The sequence below is a fragment of the Mirounga leonina genome, unplaced genomic scaffold, assembly GCF_011800145.1.
Source record: "Mirounga leonina isolate KUSES-001 unplaced genomic scaffold, KU_Mleo_1.0 Mir_93, whole genome shotgun sequence".
Lineage (NCBI taxonomy): Eukaryota > Metazoa > Chordata > Mammalia > Carnivora > Phocidae > Mirounga > Mirounga leonina.
Genome location: NW_023270854.1, coordinates 16,546,860 through 16,566,685, shown reverse-complemented (window position 1 = coordinate 16,566,685; position 19,826 = coordinate 16,546,860). Strand labels below are relative to the sequence as shown.

Below are 19,826 nucleotides of genomic sequence, written 5' to 3'. Positions count from 1 at the left end.
AATAAAAAGAAGACATGTGTAATGAAAACTATATAAAACACTGAAAAGAGAAAGTAAGATAGATAAAATGAGACATTCCGTATTTATGGATTGGGAGACTCAGTATTGTCAAGGTTGCAGTTCTCCCCAAATTGATCTGCAAACAACACAATCCCCATCAAAATCCCAGAAGGGTTTTTGTAGAAATTGATAAACTGATCCTAAAATTTATATGGAAATGCAATGGAATTAGAACAGCCAAAATAATTTTGACAAAAATCAACAAAGTTGGAGGACTTATACTCTGTGATTTTAGAACTTACTAAGAAGCCACAGTAATCAAAATAGTGCAATACGGCCACACCATCATAGAGAGGGATAATCTGTATAGATCTATCAGAATTGAGAATCCAGAAATAAACCCTTACATTTATGCATACACACACACACATATATTCAACAATAGAATGGCAAATAATCCAATTAAATAGGCAAAAGACTTGAATAGACATTTCACCAAAGAAAATATACAGATGGCTAATAAGTACATGCAAGGATGCTCAACATCATTAGTCATCAGAGAAACACAAATAAAAACCACACTGAGATACCACGACACACCCAGTATGATGGCTATAACAAAAGAGACAGACAATACCAAGTGTCCATGAGGATGTGAAAAAACTGGAATCCTCTTACAAAGCCGATGGGAATGTAAAATGGTACAGCCAGTTTAGAAAACAGTTTGGCAATTTCTTAAAACATTAAACATATCCTTACCATATAACCCAGTAATTCCACACCTGGGAATCTACCTATGAGAAATGAAAACTCATGTCCCAGCAAAATCCTGTATTCCAAAAACTAGGAACAATCCAAGTCCCTGTCCACCAGTGAGTGGATAAAACAAATTATGATACATCCATACATATAGTAGAATCCTATTCAACAACAAAAAAGAAAGGACAAACAGGTAGATGCTACAACTTAGAAGAAAATATTATGCTAAGTAAAAGAAGCTAAACACAAAGGACTACTTTTGAATTATTCCTTTTATATGAAATATCCAAAAAAAGGCAAATTTATAGACATAGAAAACATATCTGTGGTTTTCTAAGTCTGAAGGTGGGTGGGGATTTAGCTGCAAAAGGCCATGATGGGGGATGCCTGGGTGGCTCAGTCGGTTGAATGTCCAACTCTTCATTTTGGCTTGGGTCATGATCTCAGGGTCTTGGGATCAAGCCCCATGGTGGGCTCCACACTCAGCGGGGACTCTGCTTGGGATTCTCTACCTCCTCCTCTCCCTCTGTGCCTCCCCCACTCATGCATGCGTGCTTGCTCCCCCACTCTCTCTCTCAAATAAATCTTTTTAAAAAATGGGTGTGAGTGAACTTTTTGGAATGATGGAAATGCTCTAGAACTGGATTGTGGTAATGGTTGCACAATTTTAGATATACTAAAAATTATTGAATTGTACACTAACAATGAAAGAATTTTATGTAAATTATACTTCAGTAAAGCTGCTTAAAAAATAGACTGAAACATGGGGCGCCTGAGTGGCTCAGATGGTTAAGCGTCTGCCTTCGGCTCAGGTCATGATCCTAGGGTCCTAGGATCGAGTCCCACATCGGGCTCCCTGCTAGGCAGGGAGCCTGCTTCTCCCTCTGCCTCTGCCTCTCTCTCTCTCTCTCTCTCTGACTCTCATGAATAAATAAATAAAACATTAAAAAAAATAGACTGAAACAGTTAATGGATCCCTTGCCTATCCTTTTAAAACAATTTTTATTTGTACTTTATTATTTTTCAATTTTCCCCAGCTTTATTGAGGTATAATTTATATATAGTTTGCAAATATCTTCTCCTATTCTGTAGGTTGCCTTTTTACTCTGTTGATTGTTTCCCTGGCTGTACAGAGCTTTTAAGTTTGATGTAGTCTTTCTAGTGTATTTTTGCTTTTGGTGTCATATCCAAAAAAGCACTGCCTAGATCAATGTCAAGAAGTTTTTCCCCTGTGTTTTCTTCTAGGAATTTTATGGTTTCAGATCTTACATTCAAATCTTTAATCCATTTTGAGTTACTTTTTGTGTATGGTGACAGATAAGGGTCCAGTTTCATTCTCTTGCATGTGGAGATCCAGTTTTCCCAACACTGTCCTTCCCTCATTGTGTGTTCTCAGTGTCCTGGTCAAAGATTAGTTGACCATACGTGCATGGGTTTCTTTCTGGGCTCTCTATTCTGTTCCATTGGTCTGTGTGTCTGTTTGTGTGCCAATATCATACTGTTTTGATTACTACAGCTTTGTAATATAGTTTGAAATCAAGATGAGTGATGCCTCCAGCTTTGTTCTTCTTTCTCAAAATTGTTTTGGTTATTCAGGGTCTTTTGTGGTTCCATATGAATTTTAGGATGTTTTTTCTGTTCTATTAAAAAAAAAATGTCCCTGGGATTTTTATAAAGACTGCATTGAGAGGTGCCTGGCTGGCTCAGTCAGAAGAGCATGCGACTCTTGAGCTTGGGGTCATGTGTTCGAGCCCCACATTGGGTGTAGAGATAACTTAAAAATAAAAGCTTAAAAAAAAAAAGAAAGATTGCATTGAATCTGTAGATCACTTTGGGTAGTATTGACACTTTAACAATATTAATTCTTCTAATCTGTGAACACGATGTCTTTCCATTTAATTGTGTCTGCTTTAATTGCTTTAATCAGTGTTTTATAGTTTTCAGTGTACAAGTCATTCACCTCCTTGATTAAATTTACTCGTATTTTATTTTCTTTGGTGCTATTGTAAATGGAGTTGTTTCTTCATTTCCTTTTCAGATAGTTTGTTATTGGTGTATAGAAATTCAACTGATCTTTCTATTTTGTTTTTGTATCCTGCAACTTCACCAAATTTGTTTATTAATTCTAACAGTTGCGGGGTTTTGTTTTTTTGTTTTTGTTTTAGTTGTTGTTGTGGAGTCTTCAGGGCTTTCTACATATAAGATCACATTATCTGCAAACAGAGATAATTTTCCTTCCTCCTTTCCAGTTTGGATGCCTTTGACCTGACCTTTATTCTAGAGTCATGTCAAAAAACAGAGGACCTACTGGATAAACCTGTGACTTTGAATGATTACTTCAGATCTCAATTGCTATGAACCCAAGAAACAGATACCTAGTGAATAAATCCCCCTGAACATGATATTCCTCATGACAGATACCCAAAGAGCCAAAAGTCTAAGACAAGAATTATCACCAGCCACCTGATGTGACACTTGCTCATTTGACAGTGTCATTATGCCACTCTCTTATGCAACAAGGCGGCATTCGAGCCTGTCCTCCAACAACGTATAGGTAGCAGGGGAAATGGTGTGCTCTAAAGGGGCCCTGCAAAGGTCAGGAGAAAGAGCTCCTGCGCTCCTTTACCCCAGGTTACCTGCAGGGAGGTAGCTTTGCAGAGCTGAATGCCCAAGTTCTGCATTAGTAACAACAATTTCAAAAGCAGAGTAAAACTTAACAGGATCTTAAATCAGGGCTTTTGGTAAACTATTATGTTTCCTATTCCTACCACTTATTTCTATAGTTGCGTGGTCAATTAAGGGGCCAGTCAATTCTACCTAAGTGATAAATGAGCAGGAAACGTGTAAGTTCCTTACCTGGAGCAAAATTCCACAAAAGAGATTCCCTCCACATCACAGCCCCTGTTGCCTTCTCTCCCTTTCTTGAACTCCAGAGTCCTGCCCAAGCTTCATGCAGTTCTGTCCCTTTCTGTGTGTAAAAGATTCGTGTGGCTGGGTTCTGAGCTCGGTTTTGCCGGCGCAGCAGACTCCCGTCTTTGCTGCCCCCATCAGAGGGCTTGTGACTACAGCCTTGAAAATATGGCCCTTCTTTCTATTTCACAGATACTCTTCTCATAAGGTGTACCAAACCGGTCTTCCCAAGGACACAAAGAGAATCTTATTGCAGGGTGAAAAACAGTCATCTCTGACCTGCAAACTGTGGCTGTGTGTGCTTGTAACAACATAACCACCAGTTAATATTTGTGTTACACAGGCACTTCTCCATATGCATTTACTCAATGAGGGTTAATCTGAGTCCATTTTTTTCTGTCCAACTCCCCCCCCACCCCTAAGTGATGGGACCACAGCAGTAGCCCACCAGCCTCCTCTTTCCGGGGCTACCACTGTCAGCCCCACTTCCCAGCACCACAGCCACCATCAGCTGAGGCTACTAGCAGGCAGCCTTCAGACCAGTCTTCTAGAAACACTGTTGTTTTTCATATTTCTCCCTTGCTGATAAATCTTCAATGATTCCCCATCATTAATGGAATAAAGCTAAACATCTCAGGTGGACATTCCCAAGTCCTCTATTGTCCTGTGATGAGAGCCGGCCCAGAAGTAAATTCCGAGGGAAATGTAGGCCTGGTTTCTGGATGACTCTGCTCTTCTGTGGGGAGGGTATAAGCCTTGTAGTCAAACCTTCATCCTGCCCGGGTTCCTCAGCGTTCTTATTCGTTTCAGCCATACCCTCACCCGAGTCGATGGGTTAACAATCAGAGCCTAATCAATGACACAGACTGTCCTTGGCACATGTCACCAGCACCCCAGAGACTTCTCAAAGAGAACTTATCGTATACTGGCATTAAGCTGGACTATGCGAGCGCACATTGCCAGGACAGTAATACCTTGACCAGTAGGTCGAAATGCTTTCACTGAACTCTGCTCCCCCCATAGGCACTCTGCTCCCACCAGGCCCTCCTCTTCACTCCCCCAACACACATACAACCCGGACACCCCACGTTGTATCCTTGCTGACCGGTCCTTCTGCCTTCTCCATGGCTCAACTTGAGGGGCACCCTCCTGCTGGCAAGCTCCCGATCCAACATTCCTGCGCCTCCCTTCTCTGAACAGACATGTCACGCATTGGTTCTGGCACTCTGAGGTCCTTGAATTCTCAAAAATCAGGGTGGAGATGGTGGGAGTTTTTTTAAAGGCTAGGCAGGAAGACCATGCTAGGCTGTGTTTACCTCCTCCCTGGAAACCCACCGTGGCCCAGAGGAGGAGGTTAAAGCAGGCTCAGCCAACTACATTTTGTTGCTGCCTCTGACGACTAGTGCACATGTCTGTGTAGTTTCCTCAGCTACACTCGTGGAGTCCTGGAGGCCTGAGGCCGTCATTCCATTTCCTTGTGGTTCCTGCTCAGGAGGGCGCGATCGATGCCACGCCTGGAACCAGCTCTGCTGTAGATGTGCTTTGTGTAGATACACCTGTCTAGACTTACCTGAGACTCATTTTAGACTTTTTCCTGCTCCATTCCATTTCCAGCCTAACGGGAGCAAAGGATCCCTCTTTTCCAGAAGAACAAAAATAGCTGCAGGGCCTTCCCGATTGCCTAATCCAACTTCCTCTTTTTACCCAAATCACACATTCCGACAAGCCCAGATTCAGACAGTGTTGAAGACGGGGGAGGGGCGGGGAGTAGAGAATAAGTCTGCTCTAGTCTGATAACTGCACCATTAAAATGAATTTATTCCCGATCATGAGCAAACCATTTGTCCCGCTGCTGACATAACCCTTAACTGTGCCACGATGCCTCATTACGCACCGTCTGACCAGCCCCTTTCACTGCAAATAAAATGTCCCAAACCCTAAAAAGTGCTGAGGATTTCCTCATTGTCACTTTCCCCCCATACAGGGGAAGCTGAAATACTATCACGACATAGCTTTCCATTTTTATCATTGACCTAACAACTTATTCCTTTACTTCACGCAAGTGTTGAAAGCAATGTCCAGTATCAACCCCTTAAGTTTTCTCGAGGGTTACCTCTCGCTCCAACCAGTCTGTCAGCTTTATGAGAAACACCTGCTCACCCTACAGCTCCAGGAATCAGCACAGCGCCTGGTTGGCAACAGCTCAAGCCATGGTCGTTGACTGAATGAATGGACAGGTCTTAGATACTAGAGTCTTCTCACGTAGTGTGTTGCTCGTGCTGTCTCAAAGGACTAACTTCCTGAACCGCACGTAAAATCAACTACAGTTATTCTGGGAAGCCTTAGCCGGCCCAGCACCAGCCCTGGGAAAGACTGAAAGTTCTGAAGTGTCATTCCCTAGATCTTTTCTTTCGATTCCATTTTCTCCCCTATTCCAGTATTCCTTCTGCCCTTACCATGCAGTGTTAGGGGACTCCTCCCCATAATTTTCATACCAGTATAGAAGTAGCGACAAGGACAAAACATAAGTCCAGGATATTTTCATGTCATTCTATCTGGAGTTTACATTGACCCTTAAAGCAGTTAGTCTTGAATTTCAACATGTATCCGAATCTCTCGGGGCTCTTGTTCAAAAGCAGGATTTAGGGGCCCATTCCCAGAGATTCAGACTAAGTGGGTCTGAGTTCAAGGCCACAAATCTTCATTTTTAACAACAACCCCTCCCACACACCCCATGCAAGTAGCCAGTGAACCACATGATGAAAATCACAAAGACAACTGATGGACAATCAACCACCTTTCACCACATCATGTAATTAGATTTAGCCCCATATTTCTCTATTCTACTTTAGGCTAGAGTAGAAAAGTCTGTGATAAACTCATACCCATTACAGAGTTAGGAATTTAATGCCTTAACTTTGGAGAATATTTGCATTTTAAAGAGAATGCCCAAAGAGGGCAAATGTTTACCTAGAAGATGTGAAACTCAAAGGGTCCACTTTGAGACATCACCATCATTGATGAAAATCAGCATTATGGGGGAAGGGGCAGTGAGAAGACACTGTCTTTAATATTCAAGGTACTCCTGTACTTCTGAAGTAAGGGAGACCCTCCGTTACCTGGTTAGAGAGTCTCTATTTCCTTAAGTTTGCTTATACAAAGCTATTTCAAGCGTGGGCTTCATAATCTATTGTTACGTCTTAGGCCACTGGTCAGAATTAATTATGCACTAAAATGTTAAACTCAGTCCACTTTCCTTAACATATCTGCCCCTAGATGGGTGACCCTGGACACATTTTATCTCCCTGAAACTCCTTTGGTAAATGAGAATAATTACAGCTTCTTCCTTAGGTTGATGTAGTGGTAAGTTACTTATGGAATGTTCCTAATACATTACTTGCTATATGGTAAGTGCCCACTAATTGTTAGTAATTGGCACCGTGTAGGGGAGGGGCTGGGCACACAGACAAGCGGAAGCCAGAACCTCTGCCCTCATACAGGTGTGCGAAGGGAGCCAAGAAAGTATACAGGAGGGCTTCTCAGAGGGACGAGAGGGAACGGGGCGAAGGATGCCTCAAGGCAGTAACATAACAGGGGGGGTTTGAAAGATGAATAGGTGCTTTGGGGAGAAGGATAAGGGGTCTGCAGAAGAACATTCTGATAGAAGTAAGAGCTTGTGCAAAGTGATGTGTGCGAAAGCTCAGCTTATTTAAAGGAACTAAAAAAGGAGTTTGGTATAGCTGGACTATAGTTAGCAGGGGTGGGCCTGTGACTGGTGGGGTCACACAGGGCCTCTTGCTCACATTGGCCACATGTTTGGTTTAATGCTCTGCTATTGCCACCATGGAATTCTTAGTTATTCCTGAACAAGGGGCCCTACATTTTTATTGTACAGTGGGCCCTGCAAATTATGGAGCTGGTCTCAGGAGCAGATATGATATGTGCTTCATCAGAAAATATAAGTGTGGGATGATGTGCAAGTTACTCGTGGGGAAGGAAATACAGGTACTTTTTGGAAGGGAATTCATTTAAAAATTAATGTTGGTCGCAGAAGGAAACTTGAGGATCTCTCTCTCCAACCTTAGAACTCAGCAACAACAGTTGTTGCTGCAGTTAGATCTTTTCACCCATCCATACATATGTACGTATACCATGTCAGATGTTGGCTGATGGTGGAGAATTTCTTTTATCTCAGCTAAGAAAGTGTCAGATGTTTTACTCTTCCAGTGATGACTCCTCCCTGAAAGTCTTGTGTGTGCGCTCTCCTGCCAGAATATATGACTTGTTCTAGAATGTTCTCATGACATCCTCGTAGGTGAGTCTCATATTTTTCAGATAAATTTCTAGAAATGGAACTGCTAGATCAAACGGTAAGTGCATTTTTCATTTTGATAGATATTGTTAAATTGTCCTTCAATTTGGTTATGTAAATTTACATTCTTCCCAGCAATATGTGAGATACCAGATTTGAAGCAATCTAGTGTCAGGATTTTTTATTTGCCAGTTTAATAGTGGAATTACACTATTCTATTACTTAATTGCATTTCTGTTATTCAAAAAGAGGTAAAGTATCTTCTCATATATTCAAAAGCCATTCGAATTATTTTTGTCTATGAACTGCCTATTCATATTCTTTGCCCAGCTTTCTGTTGATAATTAATCTTTTTAAATTATCTTATGAGTACTTTATAGGTTAAGAATAATACCCCTTGTCCTTAATATAGTTACCAGTTTGTCACTTGCATTTTTGTGCTATGTATGCTGTTTCTCCACAAACAAAATCTTCATTTGTATGTACACAAATTCACCTATCTTTTCTTTCAAGTCATCTATTTTTCGTATTCAGAAAGCCCTTCCTACTCTGAATATAAAGACATTCTCCTGAATTCTCTTCTTGTATCTTTATGGTTTCATTTTTTCAAATATTATCTAAAATGTTGATACAGTTGGAACTTGCTTTAGTGTGATGCATGAGTTAGGGAAACATCTATTTTGGGTCTCTTTTGCAGTCCTGTATTCTGTTCCATTGATCTGCCTACCCATGTGTGACATAAAACTATTTTAGTATTTATGGCTTCTTTAATCTATTTTGATATTTGAAAAGGCTGGTCTCTTCTCATTGCCCTTGATTTTCAAAAACTTCCTGGTTGTTACCTATTTACTTCTCCATATGAAATTTATGATCCTCCTATCTGGTTCCCTCCACCAAAACCCTGTTGGTGACATGATCAGATCTGACCTTCAGAAAGATCATTCTGGCTACAGTGTGAAGATGTGTGCATGGGGGCAGACCAGCAAGAGATGCCATTTTAGGAGTTCACAAGAGAGATGAGGGTAACTTGGACCAGGATGGTCGCAGCAGAGATAGAAAGGAAAGAGGATCAAGTGCCAAGGAAGAATAAAAAGTGGCAGGACTTGGTGATGAATGTGATTTGGTAGTTTCGGAAGAGGGAGCTGCTTTTCTAGTCTTGCCTGGAGAAGCTCTGGGATTTAGTCCAGTTCTATTAGGACCCAATCTGGATCAATCCAAGGATGAAGGGTTAGTTTTGGAGTTGCCCTGAAAATCAGGGTCCTTTTGGGAAAAGACATAGAGCCCTTCTGTAAGGAAATATCATGCGTTCAGATAAGCTACCCCAAAGTGAATTGCCTCCCCCCATCATGCCCTATATCAGGAATACCAAACCAGCTTCTAGAGCATTTCACGTGCTGTGGGGTCTACCCAAGGGACAATAGTGTAATATGAGACATTCTATCACAACACTTCTGGGGCCTGCAGATACAACTTGTGGTTAATGAAGAAAAAAATAGGATAGTTCATAAGTTTTCCTTCAATCCCTCAAAAAGTTAAACATAATTACTCCTAGGTACATACCCAAAAGAATTGGAAGTGGGGACTCCATGAGCTCCTTGCACAATGATGCTCATAGCAACACTATTCACAATATCCAAAAGGTAGAAACAGCCCAAATGCCCATCATCAGATGCATAAATAAAATGTGGTCTATACATACAATGGAATATTATTCAGCTTTCAAAAAGTAACATTCTGAAACATGCTAGAGCATGGATGAACCTAGAAAGTATTCTGCGAAGTGAAATAAGCCAGAAATAAAAGGACAAATACTGTATGATTCCACTTATATCAGGTACCTAGAATAGGCAAATTCATAGAAACAGGAAGTCAAAGAGAGGTTGCCAAGGACCAGGAGGAAAGAGAGAAATGGGGAGTTACCGTGTAACAGAGAGTTTCTGTTTGGGAGGATGAAAAAGGTCTGGGAATAGATAGATAGTAGCTAGGGTTACACAGCACTGAGAACTTGATGCCACTGAATTGCACACTTAAAAATGGTTAAAATGGTAGATACTTATGTATATTTTACCAAATTAAAAAAGAATATTTTTTTAATGTTTTCTTTTCTTATGAAAGAATGTGTCACCACTGAGACACACTATACTCATGTGATGATGGCTATAAGTTGTATCAGCTCTCTGAGATCTAGGTATTACAGAGTAGGCAATGCACTCTCTCACCCAAAACAATGCAAAATATTTTGGGAAACAAACTGTATAGCCCACATCTCCGGAAATCCCCTCCCAAGTAGCTAACCACAAAGGGAGGAAACATAACAGGGTGAAACCAAAACTTTGCAGCCAAATCTCAAGAGTCCACGTTATTTCATTCGATACTAGGTAAGCGCAGTGCAAGTGTGCACTCAGGAATGATAGGATTGGAGCATTTAAGCTTTCTTTGCCTTAGTCTTTGTTTACCCCATATTTTAGGGATACGCTTGTCCCCAAATATCTTTTTTTTTTTTAAAGATTTTATTTACTTATTTGAGAGAGAGAGCACAAGAGCGGGGAGGGTCAGAGGGAGAAGCAGACTCCCCGCTGAGCAGGGAGCCCGATGTGGGACTCGATCCCGGGACTCCAGGATCATGACCTGAGCCGAAGGCAGTCGCTTAACCAACTGAGCCACCCAGGCGCCCCTGTCCCCAAATATCTTTTGAAGAGAATAGGTCTAAAGCATTCAGTTAAACAGAAGATACTTAAAACTCACTTGACAAATCACCTGAATATTAAGTCACCAGAATCAGAGAGTATCTGTTGAGCTCTGAAGACATCTGGGAATGAAACTGAGTTACTGTTGGTCCAACTGATGTTACAAATGACCTCAGGCTCAGGGCACCTGGGTGGCTCAGTCGGTTAAGTGTCTGCCTTCAGCTCAGGTCATGATCTCAGGGTCCTGGGGTTAAGCCCCGCATCGGGCTCCCCACTCAGCGGGGAGTCTGCTTCTCCCTCTGCCCCTCCCCCCTGCTCCTGCGCTTGCTCTCTGTCTCCCTCTCTCTCAAATAAATAAAATCTTTAAAACAAAACAAACAAGACAACAACAACCACAACAAAAATGACCTTCCGGAGATACCCTTAGTGGAATCTGTCATAAAATGTAGGAACATCTAGGGCGCCCGGGTGGCTCAGTTGGTTAAGCGACTGCCTTCGGCTCAGGTCATGATCCTGGAGTCCCTGGATCGAGTCCCGCATCGGGCTCCCTGCTCGGCAGGGAGCCTGCTTCTCCCTCTGACCCTCCCCCCTCTCATGTGCTCTCTCTCTCTCTCATTCTCTCTGTCTCAAATAAATAAATAAATCTTTAAAAAAAAAATGTAGGAACATCTAAATGGAACAATAAGCAATCCACAGAGTGAACAGTAACCTGCTTTCCAGAAAAAAGAAAAGCCTAATTGGTTAATATTGTACAAATAAGTGGATGTGAATTATTTATAGTGATAAAATTCTTTGGCAGAAATTTTCTAGAAGCAAATTTTTCTAAACACATAGTTTTCATAAGATTAAAGAACATGCAAAAGTTCAATGTGGGCTCAGTGATAGTAAATGAATCCTCATTCATTGCTGTAGCAATCAAAAGTATACAGCCACTTTGGAAGAGTTTGGAAAACTTGTGTCCATACAAAAACCTACACACGTGCTGGCTAATTGAATATAGTAATAAAAAAATAAAAATAAAAATAAATTTAAAAAAAACTGCACACGGATGTTTACAGCAGCTTAATTCGTCATCATCAAAACTTGGAAACAAGCAAGATGTCCTCCCATAGGAGAGTGGGTAAATAAACTGTGGTCCATCCAGACAATGGATTAATATTCAGCACTAAAAAGAAATGAGCTACCAAGCCATGAAAAGACATGGAAGGACCTTAAATGCATATTACTAAGTGAAAGAAGCCAATAGGAAGACACCACATACTGTATGATTCCAATGCTATGACATTCTGGAAAAGGCAGAACTATGGAGACAATAAAAAAAATCCACAGTTGCCAGAGAAGAATAAGTGGAACATGGAGGAGTTTTAAGAGCAGTGAAAATACTCTGTATTGTATTATAATGATGGATATATGTCATTATACATTTGTCTAAACCCACAGAATGGATAGCACCAAGAGTGAATTTTAAGGTAAACTATGGACTTTGGGTGCTTATGAAGTGACAAGGTAGATTTCATCAATTCTAACAAATGCATCATTTTGGTGAGTGATGCTGATAATGGGGGAAGTCATATATGTGCCGGGACACGGGGTATACTGGAAATCTTAATTTTGTTGTAGACCTAAAACTGCTCTCGAAATATGAAATTTAAAAATAGTATGAATTGATCATGTCTCCACTTTAAAATAAAGTAAAATAGGGGCACCTGTGTGGCTCAGTCCGTTGAGATGTCCAACTCTTGGTTTTGGTTGGGGGTCATGATCTCGGGGTACTGGGATCAAGCCCCGTGTCTGGCTTCCTGCTCAGAGAGCAGTCCGCTTGTGGATTCTCTCTTTCCCCCTCTCCTTCTGCCCCTCCCCCCTTAAATAAATAAATCTTTCAGAAAAAAAAGAGGGGTGCCTGGGTGGCTCAGTCGGTTAAGAGGTCATGATCTCAGGGCCGTACCAGGGAGTCTGCTTAGGATTCTCTCTCTGTGTCCCTCCCTCTGCATGCACACACTCTCTCTCTCTCTCTCTCTCTCTCTCTCGCTCAAATAAATAAACAAATAGATAAATCTTTAAAAGAATAGGAAGTAAAATAATTAAAAACTTTACAAGGTGTTTTGTTAAAGCACCTACAAAAGCTGTTGTGAAGTGAGACATAGTACCTAGAGACAAATTGGCTTCAGCAATGAAGGGGATCAGAATATGGCACACCAAAGTATGCCACCTTGGCGTAATGATTATTTTAAGCTGAAGACATTTTTGAGACTCAGCAGATGGGGGGGGGGTATGGCTCTGGGAGCTCCCCTTGTCTGACTAAAAGCAGCAACTTCTCAGAAATAAGGCTGCCATAAATTCCTCTTCAGAGCTGATCTACTCTGAGAAGGGAGAACATGAATAAAACCTACCCCAAATCCATTTTCCAGGGCAGTTTTATGACCCTGAAAATGGAAAGACCTCTCGTACCTATATAGAAAACATTATCACAAACCTTCTTATCCTCCTCTTTTTTTCCTAAAACCCATTTGCCTTTCCTAAAGAAACCTATTTGAAAAGTTACAAACCTTTTCTAAGAGTGACTTACTCAACATTTTTGATGCTAACATTTTCTCCCATTTTCATTTGTTTCTACTGTAAATAAAAAAAAAAGGGATGTTGGGGCGCCTGGGTGGCTCAGTTGGTTAAGCGACTGCCTTCGGCTCAGGTCATGATCCTGGAGTCCCGGGATCGAGTCCCGCATCGGGCTCCCTGCTCGGCAGGGAGTCTGCTTCTCCCTCTGACCCTCCTCCCTCTCATGCTTTCTGTCTCTCATTCTCTCTCTCTCAAATAAATAAATAAAATCTTTAAAAAAAAAAAAAAGGGATGTAAAAAAACCTATTTGTTCTTCCCATAAGAAGCCTTTTCTTCCCTCCTCCCTTTCTTCTACTAAATTAGGTATAGAATATTCTAACTCCAACCATTTAAGAAGCCAGCTTTCTTTGATGGTTCTCTTGTGCATACAAAATAAACCTTTTCTCCTGTTCATCTGTCTTTTATCAGTGTAATTTGCAGGCCCCAATTACTGAACACAAGAAGGTAGAAGAAACTTTTTTTTCCCCTCCCCTACTGCAAAAAGGGAATTTGTTGGCTCAGCCAACTGAACTGCTGAAAAGGTAGATATGAGCCAGGCTCAGGATGACCACAACCAGGGACTGGAGCACCACCTATCCTTTCTCCACCTCTCATTTCTCGTCCTCAGTGTACCAGTCACTTTTCCCTGCCACCTTACTGGCTTCTTCCACACAGCCAGTGGGGACATGCCCACCAAACAGCTCAGATTTATACCTCCCAGTTTTGCCACCTCACAGCTTGAGACCCTCTTCATCTGGTTGAAGGTCAGAAATTCCCAGGGGGGGGCGCCTGGGTGGCTCAGTCATTAAGTGTCTGCCTTCGGCTCAGGTCATGATCCCAGGGTCCTGGGATCGAGCCCCGCATTGGGCTCATTGCTTGGCGGGAGGCCTGCTCCTCCCTCTCCCGCTCCCCCTGCTTGTGTTCCCTCTCTAGCTGGCTCTCTCCCTGTCAAATAAATAAATAAAATCTTTAAAAAAAAAAAAAAAGAAAGAAATTCCCAGGACTGGCCCAGCTTGGAGAACATGCCTACCTCCAGCCAATCACTGAGTTAAAGAAACAGACTGGTAAGAAACTGGGAGCTCCCACTGAACCACACATTGAGAAGCAGTATTTCTGAGCCGGGAGTTCTACTCTAGATAGACAAAACAGTAACCACGCACTGTATTGTCTTTCCAAACAGCATTGTGAAGACCTCAGAGACAGCGGCCTCACATGGCTCCCTTGGCATTCTGAATCCTCAATTTTTTGGGCATCCTGAATCCCTGGATTTCTCTGCTAACCAGGTTAGCAGGAGTGGGTGGGAGCAGTAGCATCCTATCATGAATCAGAGCCAGTCCATCTGGAGCCTTTTTTTAGCTTGTCAACAGTGCTCAACTCCCAGAGGGCTGGACCCTTCTTGATTCTATCTTGCTGGTAATCAGAGAATTTCTGGGACAATGTTGGCCAATATTCTAGATTCCCATCTTCTTTACTACGTAGCTCCTAAGTTATGTCCCCACTCTGTACTCCCTTGATTCCATGTTATTTGTCTTAGAAACTCAGACCCCCCAACTGAACTGTGCCGTGCTCCTCTTTGGAGTGGATCTTGGCTTACCAAATCATCAAATAATGATAACAGGGAGGGACTGAAGATTAGCCCTTGTTTCCCCCCTCCCTGCCCACTGCCAGCTCTGTCTTAATCTCCCCTCTCAGCTTGGTTCCCCTTCTGCTGAGACCCAACCTGCACTGTTGCCCACAAAAGAACGTAAGGCACTTGTGAAGACTGTGTGACACGCCCTTCAAAGCTTCAGGGAGATAAATTTAGACATAAAACAGGAAGTAAATCTCTATGTGGCTGAGAGTGATCTAAGGGAAATTATTGCCTCAAGATATTTTAAAGCCAAGGCATGGGGGAGTAGTTCTTAAACGTTCAGGGGGATCAGAATCATCTGGAAGGCTGGAAGCTACATATTGTTGATCCCATCCCAGAGTTTCTATTTAGTAGGTTTGGGGTGGGGCCTGAGAATTTGCATTTCTAAAAAGCTGATGCTGTTGGTCCAAGGACCACATTTTGAGAACTACTATGTAGAGGTTCAAGAAGGGGCAAAAAAGCTCTCTGGGCCACAGGGCTCTCATCTGAAAGTGAAGGTGCTGGGCTAGGTCAGCCAAAATGCTCTTTAGGACTGACACCCATGCTTACAGTGTTAAACAGGTGACTACATGTGTATTTGTGCCAAGCTTTTCTTATTACTTATATTACTGAAAATAACTATTGACTACCTATATTAAGATACCATAGGGACGCCTGGGTTAAGTGTCTGCCTTCAGCTCAGGTCATGATCCCAGGGTCCTGGGATCGAGTCCCACATCAGGCTCCTTGCTCAGCGGGAAGACTGCTTCTCCCTCCGCCTGCCGCTCCCCCTGCTTGTGCTCTTTCTCTCTTTGACAAATAAATAAATAAAATCTTAAAAAAAAAAAAGATACCATAAAAATTTCCAGGAATTTAGAAGCTCTGATCTATATACAACAAAACCCCATTAAATAAAATTCATTACTGTCACTTACGAAAAACTTATAGAATATTTTAAGTAAATGACCTTTTACTCATAATGTCAACTAGCCTCCCACAAAAACGTTTCAAAGAAAAGTTTTCACTGAGATGGCTTTACAGAACAAATTAGTAATTAGCATATAAGGCTTAGCATATAACTAATGTTTAAAGGCCTTAAATATGATCTAAGCTGTTGGTCAACTAAACATGTACTTCTCCTCCCCTTTCCTCTAACAAATAAATATTACTTGCATTTTAATTTAATACTGTGTATGTCCATCCTCCTGAAATAGCCATGCTGTTCACAGCATCTAATTTTAGCAAATAACTAATATGGTACAACTTCAACTGTCAGTCATTTAAATATTGCCCCTCTGCCCAACACAAATAAATTGTATTTACATGTTAATTTGCTTAACTCAATCCTGGAGCAGCTGCAATTACCCTCCTTGGCTGGTCTTTGATCACATGCTTTCCTCCCTCTGGGACCTAATGCCTTTCTACTCAGAACCTTAGGATTGAAGGAGACTTAGTGTCTAGTCCACTCCCCTAATCTGACCCACCAAATGTGTCTTCAAGGTACCATGCCAAGGAATTCCCAGACTCAGAAGAGACAGCCCACGCAATCAGGAGTTTTGAATCATCACTAACATCTTGTGAAAGTCTGCTGAGGTCCTCCATCAGTCACCCCAGAAAACAGAACAGGTCACCTTTGCAGGCATGGAGTAGAGAGCCAGCACCTTTCTCCCTGAGCATGTTCACATGCAAAGGTTAATGTCATTAACTGAGAATGATCACAGTTGCCACATTTTTAAAAACATATAAGTTATACCATTATTATCCAGGAAATAATCATACCCTCATTGCTCAGATTCCTTTAACTCTCTGGGTCCACCATTCCTAATCCTAGAAGTTTATTTCTCTCTGTTCGTGGCCCATCTCTGGAAAACTAATGAGCTTGACTACATTAACAGTACAGAAATCCTAAGGTTCAACATGTTGTTCTGCCACTTTTTCATGTTTATGTAATTCATCTCTTCAACAAGATCATAGGTTCCTAGAAAACACAGGTTCTGTTTTATTATTTGTGTCCCTTGTCTGCTGTGCCTGGAGGGATAGCCAGGATCTGGAACCCCAAGTCCCCTCTCCAGTGTTGGGTTGGTTCCCAAGGGCCATATATATGGAAGAGAGGAATGTGATATAGGGGACATTAAAGGCACTTACCACCACTGGGCAAGTGACCAGCCAAAATCCTGATGGTGGAATTCTGCCATGATGAAATGATACAGATTAATGGGGAACCACTACTTTACCTCAAGGCCTAGAGCAGGACTGGCCTCATCTGCTCTCTCCATACTTCCTATCTTTAGGGGCCACCCTGATCCCACATTGCCTTTCAGCTGCATGACTAAATCCCCACGCCTGGTCTAGTTGGCCTTGGTCCCAAGGACCTAGGGCTGGAGTAAGGCATTCCCAAACAAGATAGCAGCATACAACAGGACCTAATAAACAGAATGAGCCAACATGTATGTAGAAGAACAGAAATACAAATACCAAAGATACAAGTGACAAAAGACTGGCTGAAGGTAAGTCAGGATCATCCAGAGGATGGTGTATGTCTACCATCTCGATGCTCTTTTTAGATAAGCCGGCCAGTTTTTCATGCACCAACAATATAGCCCCTTGACTGGGATACTCCTATCAGCCCTGGCTCTTTGGGTCCCTGGTTGAGCAGGTCAGCTCTGAGCCCCTCCTAAGGAGGGAGGGGAACTCAAAGGGGGATGAGGGGTAGGACGGGGAACACTGCCCATGTTAGAAGCTGTTAGGAGCTAGATGCCTACAAGAAGAATAAAGAGCCTTTCTCTCTCATAAGAGTGAGCGTAATAGATTTTTTTCACCCTTTTCTCCTGGGCCCTCTACTGGGCTTTGCTTCTCCCATTTTTAACATTCTGACTCTGTGGAGGGAAAGAGAAGGAACCAAGTGGCCTTTGGCCCTTCGACTCTCATCAGAAGTCCTTCCTGCACTCTGCCCCTGATTTCATCACTGACAGAAATACTGGTTCTCCCAAGGTGGAATGAAAGGCAGAGATCCTGGGGTGTCCCTAGAGCAAAGGTTCTCACCTTAGCTTGCGTATTAGAATCAGATGGGGAATGCAGAAAAAAAATCTCAGTGACCAGGCAGGATCCCCAAGCCAGTGAAATAAGAATCCTGGACGTAAGATCAGATATCAGTGTATTTTAAAACTCCCCAAATGGTTCTAATGTGTAGTCAAGGCTGAGCCTCACTGCCCTGGAGATTAAGCATCCCTTCTTAAGCCTGACTGTACATTAGAATACCCTGAGGGATACATTAAAATACATTATTGCCCCATCTGAGACCAATTAAAATTAGAGTCTCTCAGGACTATAGCCCAGGTATCAGTGTGTTTTTCAGGTTCCTTGGGTGATTCTTTTTGTGTGTGTATGTGGTAAACTATATATAATATAAATTTACCATTTTTGCCATTTTTAAGCATACAACTTAGTAGCGTGAAGTACCTTCACAATGCAATGTTGTGCACTATCAATTTCCAGAACTTTTTCATTATTCCAAACAAAAAGTGTATCCATTAAACGATAATTCCCCATTCTCTTCTCCCCTGCAAGCCCTGGTAACCTCTATTCTACTTACTGTCTCTATGAATTTGTCCCTTTTAGGTACCTCAAATAATTGGAATCATACAGTATTTACCCTTTTGTGACTGGTTTATTTCACTTAGTGTAATGCTTTCTAAGTTCATGCAGGTTGTAAACGTGTGTCAGCATTTTCTTCCTTTTTAAGGCTGGATAATATTGCATTGCACGTACATACCACATTTTGTTTATCCATTCATTTGTTAATGGACATTTGGGCTGTCAACCTTTTGGCTACTGTGAATAATGAGGCTATGAATATTGGTGTACAAGGATCTGCTTGAGTGCCTGCTTTCAATTCTTTTGGCTATATACCCAGAAGTGGGATTGCTGGATCATACGGTAATTCTATGTCTAATTTTTTTCCCGTTTCATTGAGATGTAAGTGATGCATAGCATAATGATTTGACTTACATATATCATGAAGTGATTGTCACAACAGTTTAGTTAACATCCATCATCTCATACAGATACAAAAAGATATATGTGGAATGCTTCACAAATTTGCTGTCATCCTCGCTCAGGGGGCATATTAATCTTCTTTGTATCATCCCAATTTTGGTATATGTGCTGCCAAAGTGTACATTTAACTTTTTGATGAACTGCCATGCCTCATGTGATTTTTTTTTTTAAGATTTATTTATTTTAGGGGCGCCTGGGTAGCTCAGTTGGTTAAGCGACTGCCCTCGGCTCAGGTCATGATCCTGGAGTCCCGGGATCGAGTTCTGCATCAGGCTCCCTGCTCAGGGGGAGTCTGCTTCTCCCTCTGACCCTCCCCACCTCATGCTCTCTTTCTCTCTCTCTCTCTCTCTCTCAAATAAATAAATAAATCTTTAGAAAAAGTATTTATTTTAGAGAGAGAAAGAGAGCACAAGAGTGGCGGGGGGAAGGGCAGAGGGAAAAGGAGAGAATCTCAAGCAGACTCCCTGCTGAGCGTGGAGCTTGAAGCAGGGCTTAATCCCATGACCCTGGGATCATGACTTGAGCCGAAATCAAGAGTAGGATGCCTGGGACCCTGGTTGAGCATGTTGAGCCACCCAGACGCCTCACCCTCATGTGATTCTTAAGTAAAGCCAAAGATGAGGAACACTGGTGTTTTTCCTACATCCTAAGAGAGTACTAATTGGTAGTTGGTAAACATTATTGAGTGACTTCCTTCATTAATTGTATTGCAGTCCAAAGCAGTTGTTTTTGTCACAAAGTCTGAACACTACTGGGTGGATGAACAGTACTCTTTTGAAAACCCCAACAAAGTGTCTCATGGCCATGAGAAATAGTACCTCAATTGCAGTTCCCACCTTCAGCTGAAATGTGTCCCCAGTGATTTGTTAGTAATGATCATTTAAGTATCAGAGTTTCTGAG

The 19,826-nt window shown here is 42.0% G+C and overlaps 1 non-coding gene across 1 annotated transcript; it reads right to left on the bottom strand.

Annotated features, from left to right (window-relative positions):
• Nucleotides 1–18,943: 18,943 nt before the first annotated feature.
• LOC118004854 lies at nt 18,944–19,047 on the bottom strand. Its single transcript, XR_004677729.1, has one exon. It is a non-coding gene; the product is annotated as a U6 spliceosomal RNA (small nuclear RNA).
• Between the last annotated feature and the right edge of the window lie 779 nt (nt 19,048–19,826).